We start from the raw sequence: 14,163 nt of genomic DNA, 5'->3' as shown, positions 1-14,163 counted from the left end.
TCACCCATGCTGGAACGCAAGTTGCACAGTGGGACTTCCAAAACAAAGCAACTCGTACCAGTCCACCTGGACCTGCCTTTGTTTTGGAAGTCCCACTGTGCAACGTGCGTCCCAGCAGTGTGATTTTGTACCATGTGACCGGATCGTGCAAAGGGCCTATTACTTTTTAGTCTCCTCCGCAGCCGTTTTTTGGGATGTCACGCAGCGCTCCCCCCAAAGAAACGGCTTCTCACATCCGAACAACATTCTTTTCCTTTTGTGTATGTGGTTTGTTTGCCCTCTGTTGAACAGACCAATCACATAATAGCAAAGTGTGAATGACGTAAGCTTTCGCGTGAAAAGGTCTGCGGTGCGAACACGCGAGGGATTTCTGGCTTTTGTTTCACGCCGCACGTCGCCAAAAATAGGCGGTGTTCGCAGGCTACGATCATAACGGACTCAAAAAAACTGTAAATGAAAGCCCTAAGCACAAGTGCTTCATGTGCTCATCACTATGTTCAGGTAATGAGAGAATATATTTTTTTCTGGAAATGTCATATTTTAAGCGTCATTCAAGGGCTAAACGCTTCCTACAGATTGTAATCAGGAGGAAAAAGCGGCATTCAGAACTCGCTGTCAACAAATCGAGCGAAGCTACTTGATTTCCTGGTTCCTTTATTAAGTTGAACTAGACATCGTCCTTCTCGACAATAATTTTTTGAGGTGAAAGCTTCTATTAATTAGCTTAAACTTTGAAGAGTCTTCAGCTACATAGAAAGCTCTTTCAAGCGTCGCTGGTATTTTTCGGCGTCCATAAACAAAAGCCGGAAATCTGTATGTTTATCTGTGACATCTTCCACGACGGGATACAAAAATAAAAAACATTCCCTGATTGGACAAGTTTCAAAGGGCGAATTTGGCGCGAAAACGTTCTTGAAAATGGAACGGAAGCGGTGATTGACTAATTTCGTGAAAGGAATGTTGTTCGGATGTGAGCAGCCGTTTCTTTGGGGGAGCGTTGCGTGACATCCCCAAAAACGGCTGCGGAGGAGACTAATTCCTTTTCGACACTCAGATGAAAACCGCTCTCAGCCAGCGTGAATCCCTTTAGAATAAAAGGCACGCAGTGCATGCAGAAGCGATGACGTTTAATTAACAATGTCTTGGCCATCCTGTACATTGGGAAACAAACTAGAAATAACTAAAATCGGTACAGAATGTGTTGAATAAGAAGAATTAGCAGGAGTGTAATGGGATGAGGAAACGGGTATAAGAGCAGGGGAGTGGTGAAAGTGAAATCTTTTCTGTTGCCTCCAACCTCGTTCTCAGGGTCCTCTCTCTCCCTCGAGAAAGTACTCTGGGAACGAGGTTGCCCAGCCTCAGAGTGAAAATCACGCATTTATGTGTTGGTCGAGAAACGCGCTGAACAGTCAAAACAAGTTATTTCTTGATGTTAATCTATTTAATAATCGCTGATATTTAGTCCCGTACAGACATGTTTATAGTCAGTCCAGTCTCTAGAATAGAGTGATACACATGGCAAATTTGGAACATGAAGGCAATCTTCTGTATCTTGATCATGGATGATTGTTGTTGTTAGACTGAGATGGATCTATGAGATGATTTTTCTGCAAGGGCGTGACTACCGTAATTTTTTTCTATTTTTAGTGTCCTCCTCCCAAAGATCGTCTTTTGTCCGATAAACTTCCTTCCTCCTAAACGTTTGCAGTCAATCCTCACGTCTATTATTAGTACGCAGAGTACAAACTGCGTCCTATATTAAAGAAGACGAAGAGGTGAAAAAGCACCACTCTCGAAATGGAGACCAGACTCCAGTCCTGAAGCGATCTCTCAAGAACTTATAATTTTAAGCTGGCGCTTTTTGCGTGAAGTCGACAGAAGGATTGCGCTGTTGACAAACTGATAAAATCAGTTAATTACTTATAAGACAGCGGTGAAAAGAATCGCTTCGTTCAAATGGAATGAGTGATTTTGTGCCCTTACCCACTGAGGCAATTTCGTAGTATGACTGGCCATTCAGTGTATATCATGTTTTTATTAGATCTGCGTTAATGTACAAATCCTAGTCTTAAATTTATACGCACCAGATTTGTTGTACAAGTTGCAGTTCTTAATCTATGAGAATTTCACAGAATATTATTTATAAGAATTATAGTTCTTTCTTATTACATACCTCTAAATACTTTATACATCACGTTTATTTTTGTTATTATAAAAATACTTTACTCAGTTTGATTAAATAACATGTTGATTGAAAGTTTACTGTAATATTTTATCTTCATGGGATATAATTTCTGTGGTTTTTCTTTTCTTTAGTTATCCCCTCCTTTATGCATTTTTTACATTATATTTCGCCTCTCGCTCAATCGTGCGAAAACGGGAACAGCAATGATATCATAATTGGAAGTAGTTTCCTTACGTCTAAAGAACAGCAGAGAAACTATTACATGTTTTCACTTCTTTATCTACGACGATGGACAGGTCAAAAGAAGAAATGGTTTTTTTGCTGTTCTGTATTGATATTGAAAATGGGAGAGCTGTATGCACCTCCCGTGCGCATCGTTGGCATTTATTTCGTGCACAGATCGTCTCTCTATTTTGACAGTTTTTCTGGCGTTTTTACAAAAGCTTTCAACGGAGGCACGTTTTGTCCCAACTATTTTGACTACAATTCGGAAACGGGCTAAAATCACTTAAATTATGTTTACTTCACATTTTTTAAAAGACGTGATAGCTAGTCTAGTCACGCTAGTCTACCTGCGTTAAAGTAGGAAGCAATTCGAATAACTCGAAGACGAATCACCCCGAACTGATTCGCGCTGACTGGTTTTCGATTCCTCTCTTATCAGTACCATTTCAATCCAACCTTGATCCCAGACTCTCTCTCCTGACAACAATGGCCAAAGAAGAACAAGGAGGTAAAGGAGAGAGATTGATCGAGGTTGATTTCAATCCATGAAATAAAGCAAGTTACAACAGTTTTAAGGTTAGCTTTATAACACTGTTACTCGTTGCTGCGTAATCGATCAAGTAATTTTATTATGCAAAACAGTGCAAGTGATAGTGTGTGCCGACGTGTTGGAATTGAATGCGCAAATTGTTGTACTGTATGTTCAACAACACAGAGACGCTTAACGTTCCTGGAAAGAAATCTAACAATTTGTTTTGATTAAGGGTCTGAAAAATTAAGGTGGCTCTGAACTCTTGCATTTACAGAATTTTTTTTAACTTTGCCAAACGTTGCGTATTATTATGCCTATCAAAATTTGATAACATTTAATTGTAAGCCCTTAAAGCTGTGGTGAAGGGTGTTTTTAGCAGGTCAAGCTGTTGCTATGGTAACCTATTGTGTCACGAAAATGATAACAACGTGTTCACCAATGATTGGGCAGTGTTTTTATACCATGATTGTGGCATCAAGTGATAAAGAGTGGTTGTAACGACCTATCAAAATATAACTGCTGGAAACTGTTTTGAGCCACTTTCACTGACTAATAAAATTAAATTTATAAACACATAGGCAAGTACAATGAGTCGAGCATTGCCAATGCAATGCCAAGCATTATTCATTACAGTCAAACAGACTATGTAAAAGATTGTTACATTGGAGAGATATTAGGTCAATTTTGGATATAATGGAGTTCAAGATAAAAAAAAACATTTTGGCATTTTGATTTTCATTGATTTCAGAGAAGCATTTGACACCTGAGAGTGGCACTATCTTTTAAACTGCCTTAGAGCCTTCAATTTTGGCCCAGCTAACGTTTTATTTTAGCAACTGAATGTATTTAAAAATTTATGCGGACTTGAAAAAACAGAAGGTATGTGGATTGGGATTCTCAAAAGCAATGAAGAGAAACAGCTCGGTATAAATTGGCCGAGCAAACCCATTAAAGCCTTGGAGGTGTTTTTCACGTACGATCAAGCACTAGTTTACGAAATAGTACTTCCAGGATAAACTAGACTGAAAATGACGAATTTTAGGCATGCATGTTTGGTCCTTTAAAGGACTTTCCATTTATGGAAAAGTTACCATGATCAAGTCTCTGTTCATCCCAAACTTGGTCTATGTAGCCTCGTTACTTCCAACACCAGCAAATATTATCAAACAAGTGGAACATATATTTGACACATTTTTATGGAAAGGGAAAGACAGGGAGACGAGGCTCTCAGCAATTAACAATTTTAAAGGAAGTGGCATTAAAATGATAGACATAGACCACATGGTTATGGTTCAAAGGCTAACCTGGTTGGAACGAATTTTTTGATAATATTGAAAGTACATGGAAAACTTATATGGTGTTCCTGTTAAAAGATGTCAAAAGTTTGAAATTTTGTTTTGTTTTTAAGCTCCCGTAAGCAACCACTTGACAGACAATAGAGCGGAAATTGGATAACTTTATCGTATTCCTAGATAGTACAAAAGACGAAAATTTCTCAATGGGAAGTACCGGATTTTTTCTCGAAATTAACTTCTCATATGAATAAAACATTTAAAACATCGGGTAAGTCTCGGCAGTTACCATATCCCCAGTATGTTCTAAGCTCTCGTAAGCGACCACCTCCCGCAAGCGACCACACAGGCTTGACATCTTGAGTGGTTGCTTACGGGAGGTTCGACTGTAGTAATAATACTAATAAAGTACAATGAGTCGAACCTGTATGAAAAGAATTATGAAAAGGGGAAGTTATAATAAATACAGTCATGCGATACAATAATTATGGGCAAGTTCAGTCTCAAGACTAGGAGAATTCCCATTCCCCATAGGGAATGGAAAGTCTCCTACGTAAATAAACGCAGACGCTCTTTGAGCTCGTCGCGCAATCTTCCTGCGTCTGCGTAGGAGGCTAGGAAATGGGTGTTAACATAATCATGCTCAATCCCATTCTCGTCCCCAGAGACCGCGCTCCTTTTGGTCAGCACCAAGAATCACGACCTCTGGCCGGTTCCAACACCGGAAGTCCGCGATTCAAGGACTTCCCGTCACTCTGCCCATGCTCAGAGTCAAGTCTGACAAATCTGATTGGTTCCGGTCTCATTCTGTTGTGTTTGCAAAGCCAATCAGAACCGGAATCTCACTGGACCCACCCAGAGGTCGTGATTCTTGGTGCTGACCAAAAGGATCGCGGCCTCTGGGGACGAGAATGGCTCAATCCTAACTGTGATGATGCAATTTTAATTGCATCATCTATTGAAATTTCACTTTCCTCTACCCGAGTAGACTAAGTCGTCCAAGTCGTCAATTTTCTGTAAATTTTTTTAGATCGTGTTTCATTTTATGGGCTTGAATGATCATTTTCGAGAGAGAGAGATTTTCAGATTTAGCTATGAAAAGGTTGAACCACACGTGTTCGTTGTAACTGTTCAAATGTCGCAACACCCGAGCCTCCCACTTTCATACCCCTAGTTTCCGAGCCTTGTTTTGGTGTAGGGCGCACTATTCAAAATGGCGGATGGTCTTAGGGATGTGGAACATTTTGCCGACATCCCGACTTCACGCTCGTCGAATTCACGAGAAGCCAATGAAGAAGGTGGGGAAAGCTTTTCGTTTGTTTTATCGTTTCATCTAGAAACTATATTATTAATGTCTTGCGTACGACATTCCTTGCAGTGAGCGAGGAAAGTGCCAGTCATCACCACGTGGGCATGGAACTCCAGGTAAGCTTCCCGGGGAAGATAAGCTTACTGTAAATTTGTTACAAGTGAAGTATGATCACTGTGGCTTTAGCCTGCGAACAGACTCCCAGCGAGGACGGAAAAAAATTCCGGCGAGCGCGAAACAGAAGAATTCGGAGGGCAAAGCGATCGGGGCTTCGTTCGGGCCCCGGGGTTCCGGCTCACCGGGAGCCTGTTCGCAGGCTACTGTGGCTTAGATGTCGCTCTTGGAGCTGCTTCAGAACAAATTGCAGTCAGTGTATTTCTAAGAACCAGATTTTCCCTGAGATATACATCTGAACAAATTATGCCTACGTATGTCAATTTAGAAAAGAGCCAGAGTGAATTGCATCTCCTTCCAAGCAGCCTTCCACTTTACACCCGCTTTCAGTGTTCCGTGCAATAGCAACTATCTTTCGACATGCCTTCTTTCGACATGCTATGTAACCTGGCCTACGTCAAAAATGTAAGCACAACGGACTTCTTTTTGGTCAAACTCAACTTTTAGTCATGAAAGATGGATTTACTTGACATCAAACTCAGGTTAGGAGATCAAGAAGTCATTCTGTGAGAGACAAATTGTTTACATCTTTCGAATATTAAACTGAGTGGTAGTGGCCCAATTCTACCGGAAGTCACCGTTGAGAGCCGATCGACTACACTAAAATCGTTTGAATTATCCCGTAAATCGAGAGTCCACAGTCTCCTTCATTCATTTGAGGTCAGTAATTATCATATACTTGTCATTTGTTGCGCTAATAACTGGAAAAATTGCCAGTTTCACAGGTAAACGGTCTTTCAGCCGTTTACTAGCATGTCGGAAGATGTAATGTCGAGAGATGGTCGAAAGATGTTGCCCATGCACGTAACACTGAAAGCGTGCGTAAGAAACGAGACTTAGATACGTTTGAACATCAGAGGTATCCATCTCTCCACCAGCTTCGACCTTGCGTTCCAAAACATAACGTAGCCAGCTTCATAGCTTGCAGAAGTCAGATGGTTCTGATTTCCCCTCTCGTTTTTCTTTTTTGCAAGTTAAAGTGGGGAATGAATAGGGGTATATTAAGCCGCCGATCCGTACCATTTTATCTTCAAATTCGTTGATCCGCCAATATTTTCGTTCAAAGCCGGAACCGCATTGTTTGAGAAATTTCTGTGGCTTATTTTCACTCTAACAGTATGTAAGATGTTTGTTTTTAGTGCCCTTCATTCCCTGGGTGGTGGCAGGGGTACTCCTTCATATAAGCCTTTAAGGTATGTGCAGCACCAAAGAGCACAGGGTTTGGGTCATTTTGTCTGAAATAGGTATGCATTTCAAACATTTTGGTCTGCAATAAGGTAGAGTTTGTGCTTACTGGTTAGAATACATGTAAGGTATTTTAGAGTGGTTTTCAATCGAGTGTGGAAAGTAATCAGGCAATTGCTCTGGTTTTGGTTTTAATTTTACTATGGTTTCAGATTGGGTGAGTAGTCTGTAATTGTTAAGTAACTGGGTTGCTTTTGGTTTTACGACACTCAGTCACTCTATATCATTTCTGTCATTCATCCCTTGAGAAGTGAGGTGTATTTAGCATTGGGAATTTGAAACCTTTCTCAAATGTTTACCTAAACAGAAGCAGTTTGTAGGTAGGGTCTGGTCTGAGATAAGGTATCAATTTTTTTGGCCAGGCCTTAAATAGGAAAGGAAATAATTGCATGTTTTGACCTTTTGATATAGAATGCAACTGCAGCATTATCTGGTGAAGAAAACCCGCCTGGTGGGACAGGTAAGCTTAGACTTCATAATTTAAATATCTGTATAAATATTTAAATGTTTCAAAAAACTTGTGTAATCTACTGGTATGTGTAAGTTGTTCTCCCTGAAAACTAGTATTACTAACAGTATATCTTGATATCCCACCCCAAAACAGGGGTTGAGATCACCCACAAATTACCATGAATTGGGAAGCTCGGAAACTTTTCGGAGAAATTAGAGATGACGTGCACAAATGCAAAATATATGTCAGGAACAATTTGCATATAAAACAGTCAACTAAATTTTTGTGTGCAAAACTATTTCAAAGTTCTGCTTTGTAAATAACCTTTCAGCATTTTCTCATGTATAAGATTGAAAGTCATTAAAATAAATTTGTTTTTCAAAATAAAATGTTGATATAGTGGTGATTCGTTATTGAATAGTAAGAAAAAGAAAATATAGGCTTTCAGCTACTAACAAAATTGTTTACAGAAATTATTGTTAAGCCTGTGCTTAATGGCATTGAAAAAAAGACAGGCTATAAACAGTTTAACAAATAGATTCCATGCTGTTGTGTATCTGTTCAGTAATAGATCACAGATGATGTCAAAATGTGGTAAGAACAAAAGAGTGGTGCACAAGGCCATAGCCAAGTGTGTCACTGATGTTGTCACTGTGTGTCACTCTTCTTCTGCTTTTTTCAATTTTTTTAATTTTCTTTTTGGATTTCAATAGCCTTGTTGAGGATCATCTTTGTCCATATACATGTAGACCTAACTCGGGTAAAAGACCTTAAGTTTGTACTATATTTAGTAGGCCTTTTTCTTAATTGTATGAGAGAAGGCCTGAGTGCCACCTACAGTCACTCTTGTTATAGCGGACACACTCGGGGACGTCGTTTAGTGTCCGTAAAAGCGAGAGTCTGTAATAGCGGGATGTGAGATAAAAAGTGTCCTTAACATGCAATAAATAACAATGTCTGTGAAGCAAGGACTACTGTGCAGACAAAAAAGAATTGATGTGAAAATAACCATTCCAAAATTCTTTAATCAACTGTATTTTAACAAATGATGAACAGCAGACTGTAATTTTACATGATAATGTGATATGAGAAGTGCATGGAGTCCACTTTATCAAGAGTCAAAACAATAAAATTGAAGGGGTGAGTGCAAAACCATGCTAAGTGACGATTTGGGTGAAAAAAAAAATTTTCGCGAAAGGGCTTGAATTTTTGCATGTGGTCTTCAATGTAATAGAAAAACGCGGCCCTGTATTTTTGTCGCTGGTTTTTGCTTCGTTTTCGAGTTATAACGTATGCAAAAATACTTGGCTTTTCCTAGCCATGTCTTTAGGAGTTTATTTGTTGAACAGCAAACAGGCAGATTGTTTATAGTGTATGAAGTCAAAATCAAATCTCACAGCATATATAGAGCGGAAATCTGGGAACAGATTGTTTACATCGGCTATTGTGACGTGAGCACAACACGTGAATCGATCGAGCGGCAAACGAAATACCATCGAACTAAAAAGAGATGTGCCGCATTAGAGCTCTGTCAACTAATATCTTAAGCATCGTGTTAAAGTACCTTGTGTGCCTGCCTGGTGGTTGAGAGGCATCATAAAGCCTCGATAAACCCGTAAGTCATCAGCACGTTTTAAAGAATCAAAATGTGTTCTGAAACTTCGAAGGTAGCTGATATACCGTAATCGTGTTATCGGCGTTCGAAGTCAGATCGAGCCAGGCAGCAAAGTCCAAGAGCAGTTCTTGCCCAAGAAAAATACCCTCTCGTGAGTTGTGGCCCATTTGCCAAGCGTTGCTAGTGTCAAAGTTTGGAAAGCGAGAACTGGTTTTTGAGTGATAAAATTTGCCTTGTATCGACCGCCATGTTTTCCCGCGCACGAGGTGTAAAGAGCCTTCCCGGCATGCATTGCGATCACGTTCTGCTCGCGTTTCTCGAACTGGTAACTAGATTGTTTCGGCTTTTTTCATTTAAAGATAATAATGGCCAACAAGTAGCGATCGATTGTAACATAGATCTGTGATCCAGGTTGCTTTGATTTTATTTCATATCGGCATGATTTGTAGTGTTTTGAACTTCTGGGATCAGCGGACATGCAGATGTATGGAGACCCGTACGTTGCGCAGAAGGGTTAATTTGTTAAACTGTAGGCGGTGCGTGACATAAAGCTACGATCGCGTTTGTCGAAAAATATGTATTTATCTCGTGATTTTTAGCCATTTAAGACGTTGCTGTATTTGGAAAAGTGCTTATTTGATGTTTATTTGTTCAGTGCAGATAGTCATTGTCCCAGATAACCAAAGTAAGTTCCAGATGTTAACACTATTTTCCGGCCGCCATATTTTACCTATTTAAACCTGAAATCAACATTTTTGAGCTTATATGTTGCGTGAAATTAACATTTTGCTGTTTTCTAAGTGAAATCAACATCCTTGCCGTCACGCGTTACGTGAAATCAACATTTTTACCTATTTAGACCTGAAATCGACATTTTTGGGCTTATACGCTGCGTTAAATCAACATTTTTCTGTTTTCTAAGTGAAATCAACATCCTTGCCGTCAAGCGCTAGCGTGAAATCAGCATTTTGACCTATTTAGACCTGAAATCAACATTTTTGAGCTTATACGCTGCGTGAAATTAACATTTTGCTGTTTTCTAAGTGAAATCAACATCCTTGCCGTCACGCATTAACGTGAAATCAGCATTTTGACCTATTTAGACCTGAAATCAACATTTTTGAGCTTATACGCTGCGTGAAATTAACATTTTGCTGTTTTCTAAGTGAAATCAACATCCTTGCCGTCACGCGTTAACGTGAAATCAGCATTTTGACCTATTTAGACCTGAAATCAACATTTTTGAGCTTATACGCTGCATGAAATTAACATTTTGCTGTTTTCTAAGTGAAATCAACATCCTTGCCGTCACGTGTTAACGTGAAATCAGCATTTTGACCTATTTAGACCTGAAATCAACATTTTTGAGCTTATACGTTGCGTGAAATCAACATTTTGCTGTTTTCTAAGTGAAATCAACAACCTTCCCGTCACGGGTTAACATGAAATCAACATTTAAACCTTTTTTGACCTGAAATCGACATTTTTGAGCTTTTACGTTGCGTGAAATTGACATTTTGCTGCTCTCTAAGAGAAATCAACATCCTTGCCGTCGCGCGTTAACATGAGTCAACGTTTTAACCACTTTTGACCTGAAATCAATAAATTTGAGCTTATATAAGTTGCGTGAAATTGACATTTTGCTGGTTTCTAAGTAAAATCAAAGTCCTTGCGGTCGCGGCGGGCCGATCCTTTGTTATAATAAACCGAGGCGAGACTTCGACTTATAACAAAGGCTTGGCTTGGCTATTATAACAAAGGGTCGGCTCTGTTTATCATAACAAAGGCCCGGCTTCGTTTATTTGAAGACCTCGGCGGGAAAAGGGCGCTAGGTATTTTAATCAAAAGTGAACTTTGTCAAAAACGCTCCAAATTTCCCATACAGTTTTGTTTAGGTATGTTTAACAATGTCCCGTAGTTTTTCCGCTAAGCTTCGCTTCGTTTTCGAGATATTGCGTATGCAGAAAAACCACTCGGTTTTCCTAGCGGCGTCTTTATAAACGAAGCAAAAACCAGCGACAAAAATACAGGACCACGTTTTTCTATTACATTGAAGACCGCATGCAAAAATTCAAGCCCTTTCGCGAAAATTTTTTTTTTCACCCAAATCGTCACTTAGCATGGTTTTGCACTCACCCCTTCAATTGTTATTTTGGTACCACTAAAATGTCTGCAATTCTGTAATAGCGCAAGTCTGTAACAGCAGGAGTCATTCCCAGTCAAACCTCTATAGCTTTCACCAGAGATCTGGATTTTGTGTGTAATGGTGAGCGTCCCTAATGGCGGGGTGTCCGCAAGGCGAGAGTTGACCGTAGTCACCAACCTTCTCATCTTTTGGTGGTTCCTTGCCAAAGGAGAGTTTGGGCACAACATTTAGTTCTTCGCTTTGTTTTGCTTCACTTCACTGCACTACACTGCACTGCACCACACCGCACTGCACTGCACTGAACTGAACTGCACCACACCACACTGCACTGCATTGCACTGCACTTTATTTCACTTACTTTACTTACTTGTGTCTGGCTTAATGCAAGATGCCCTTCCAGATGGAGACATTTCTGTGGAGCAAAATGTGTCAGGTGCATTCAGTGGCACTGGAAAAGACACCACAGTGGATCAGTTGGTCTCTGATGTGGCAAAGCAATGGGCACATTTCGGTGTCAGACCAAGAGACAGACCTCTTGTAAGAATGACTCTGCCACCAGAGCCCAGTGCTACACCAGTGCTACAAGAGGTCACAGTGGCTAGTGGATTGGCTAACGCATTCTTAGCAATGTACTCTGAGGGCCAACATGTTCCTGAAAGTCTTTGCCTAGGCAGTGCAAAAAACTTGTTGCCTGATGAAACTTCATCGCAGGAAGCTTCCTATGTGGCCAGCCTGATAAACTCAAGTGAACCTAACAAAGCTGAGCCACACTTTGGTGAATGTCAAGTTGTTTCCATTAGGCGTGATGTAGAGAGCAGATGGATGTTTCCCCCTCCTGTACTTGTAGGGGAATATAGTCATAATGGTGATCGGGTAGTTGCTAGTGCTAACACAGATATTGATAATACACATACTGAGGCTTCTGTACTTTCTGATGAGTCTAGGGGTTCAAGGTTGGTAGCTAGTGCTAATGGAGACTCAAATCTTGAACAATGTGGTGCCGAGGCATCATTACTCTCTGCCAACAGTGGAGGTTCTTTCTTAAACAGAGATTTTGGTACTGACTCAGTTGAGTCCACGGACAAATCACTGCTTGCCTTGGAGGCTTGTGCTTTGGTTGAAAGAGTTCCTAGAGAAAGAGAGGAACAGGAAAAAGAAAAAAATGAACAAGAAATAAGAGAACAGAGAGCACGAAAGAAAAGAGAGAGGGAAGCAAGGGAGCAGGAGGAAGCTAGCAGGTGGCCACAAAAACAGGAGGCCATCACTGGCTGCTCACAGTGGTCGTGTGAACATTACCAGAGGCACTGTATAGTGTGATTCTCTTGTTGCTCCCAATTCTACTCATGCCATTGCTGTCATAATAACTCTAAAGCATGTGACAATGAAGAGGCTAAGGCTGCCCATGCGACTCACCTAAAGTGCTCATTCTGTCAACATGAACAGGAGGTAAGCATGTCTTTTATTAGTATTGTTTAATTCAGCAATGACTGATGGAACCAGGGCTTATTGAGCAAACTGCTTCATTGGAACAGGGCTTGTGCCAAGTGGCACAAAGAGGTTTTTCAAGTTTTGTATTCTTTTAGATGTGGTTTGACTCTCCAAAATGCAAAATGGAATTTACATTGAATTGTTACAAGGACAGTTCTACACGTGAATGTAATTCAGAGTTAACAATAGAAAACTCGTTTGGTGGTATGTTTAAAAGCTGCTAGGCTAGGGCTTCAAAGCAAAAAAGTTACATGAAATATTCTTTGGGGACGCTGTTTATGCTTACGATGAGAACTACATGTATACTCCCATGTATACGTGTGCACACAAACTTGCAAGCACAGCCTGAATACTTCTGTTTTTAATGAATGACAAGGCCTGTGGTTTGTTTCTTAACCATGAATTATTTCTGCCTTATCATCATTGCAGATTAGTGAAGACAGTGGAAATTGTCGCAGCTGTGGAGCTCAGATGTCTGCGTATTTCTGCTCAGTCTGTAAACATTTCACAAGTATGGATATGAACCCCTTCCACTGTAAAAAATGTGGGATATGTCGGTAAGGAACATGATCTATTTTAATTTACGAAAAGATATTTCCCATCAACATGCTTAGAAACCCCATTTTTTCCCCATGGCGCAAAAAAACATTTTTCCATGTATAAAATTATTGTTAATTATTGTTCCTTGATAAATCGTATAGGTTCCGTACTCACGAGGAGTCAACCTCAGTGTCTTGAATTTGTACATTAACTGAAGACAAGCTGTCTTTGCTATTGCGGCATGTCCTTATTCCTGTTTATGCTCAGGAATACTTGTAGTTGTTGATGTAATTTAGGCTTGCATAAAGGGCTAACATATGATTATATGTGGAGTGTGTCTTGATGTCAGTAAATTATGGATTTCGATGTTATCTCCTTTGCAAGATGCCACTACTTAACAGAACTACAAAAGGGTCACTTTGTCCTTGATAAATTTCAGTTACTTTTATCCCTGAGTCTAATTCCATTGCCACTTACTTAAGTTCTGCTATCAATTTGGTATGTGACATTTGTTCATTTCATTTCTAAGAATGCTGAAGGATAAGTCATTCTACTTAAGGATACTTTGCCCTCAGTGATAAACTTTAGTACGTTTTATCCCAAAGTATAGTTCCATTTCCCTTTTGTTCAACAGGGTTATACATTGGTGTAGTGTAAACTTATTAGTTATTTCTTCATTAGAATCCACAAGGATAAATCATTCCACTGTGAGGTGTGTAACATCTGCCTGGACAAACGCCTCAGTGAAGGAAAACATAAGTGCAGACCAGATTCTGGGCACGATGAATGCTGTATCTGCTTGGAGGTGAGGTGGAATTTTAATATTGAAGATGTTTGTCTTGATCATGCTTTCCTTCCACACAAAAGGTCTCGTGCTTTGCCGGCATACTGAGTTTGCACTTTTTGCCTGGCATACGGAGCTTGTTCTTAGTTACCTTACTCAACTCAGCTCTTGTCAACG

General features: G+C 40.1%; 1 protein-coding gene and 1 pseudogene across 3 annotated transcripts in view; both read left to right on the top strand.

Annotated features, from left to right (window-relative positions):
• The window catches only part of LOC145482234 (uncharacterized), a 189,857-nt gene that overhangs the window by 54,367 nt on the left and 121,327 nt on the right, over positions 1 to 14,163 (top strand). The gene's annotated exons all lie outside the window — the stretch shown is intronic.
• LOC145482261 (uncharacterized) overlaps positions 11,943 to 14,163 on the top strand; it is a 3,921-nt pseudogene continuing 1,700 nt past the window's right edge. Inside the window, exons 1-3 of the transcript XR_014048741.1 lie at positions 11,943 to 12,620; positions 13,092 to 13,219; positions 13,884 to 14,007. The product of XR_014048741.1 is annotated as an uncharacterized LOC145482261 (transcript). The remainder of the gene's footprint in view (positions 12,621 to 13,091; positions 13,220 to 13,883; positions 14,008 to 14,163) is intronic.

The sequence above is a fragment of the Orbicella franksi genome, chromosome 3 (genome assembly GCF_964199315.1).
Source record: "Orbicella franksi chromosome 3, jaOrbFran1.1, whole genome shotgun sequence".
In the NCBI taxonomy this organism is placed as follows: Eukaryota; Metazoa; Cnidaria; class Anthozoa; order Scleractinia; family Merulinidae; genus Orbicella; species Orbicella franksi.
The sequence above is the reverse complement of the archived record's forward strand: the minus strand, read 5'-3'. Positions and strand labels throughout refer to the sequence as shown.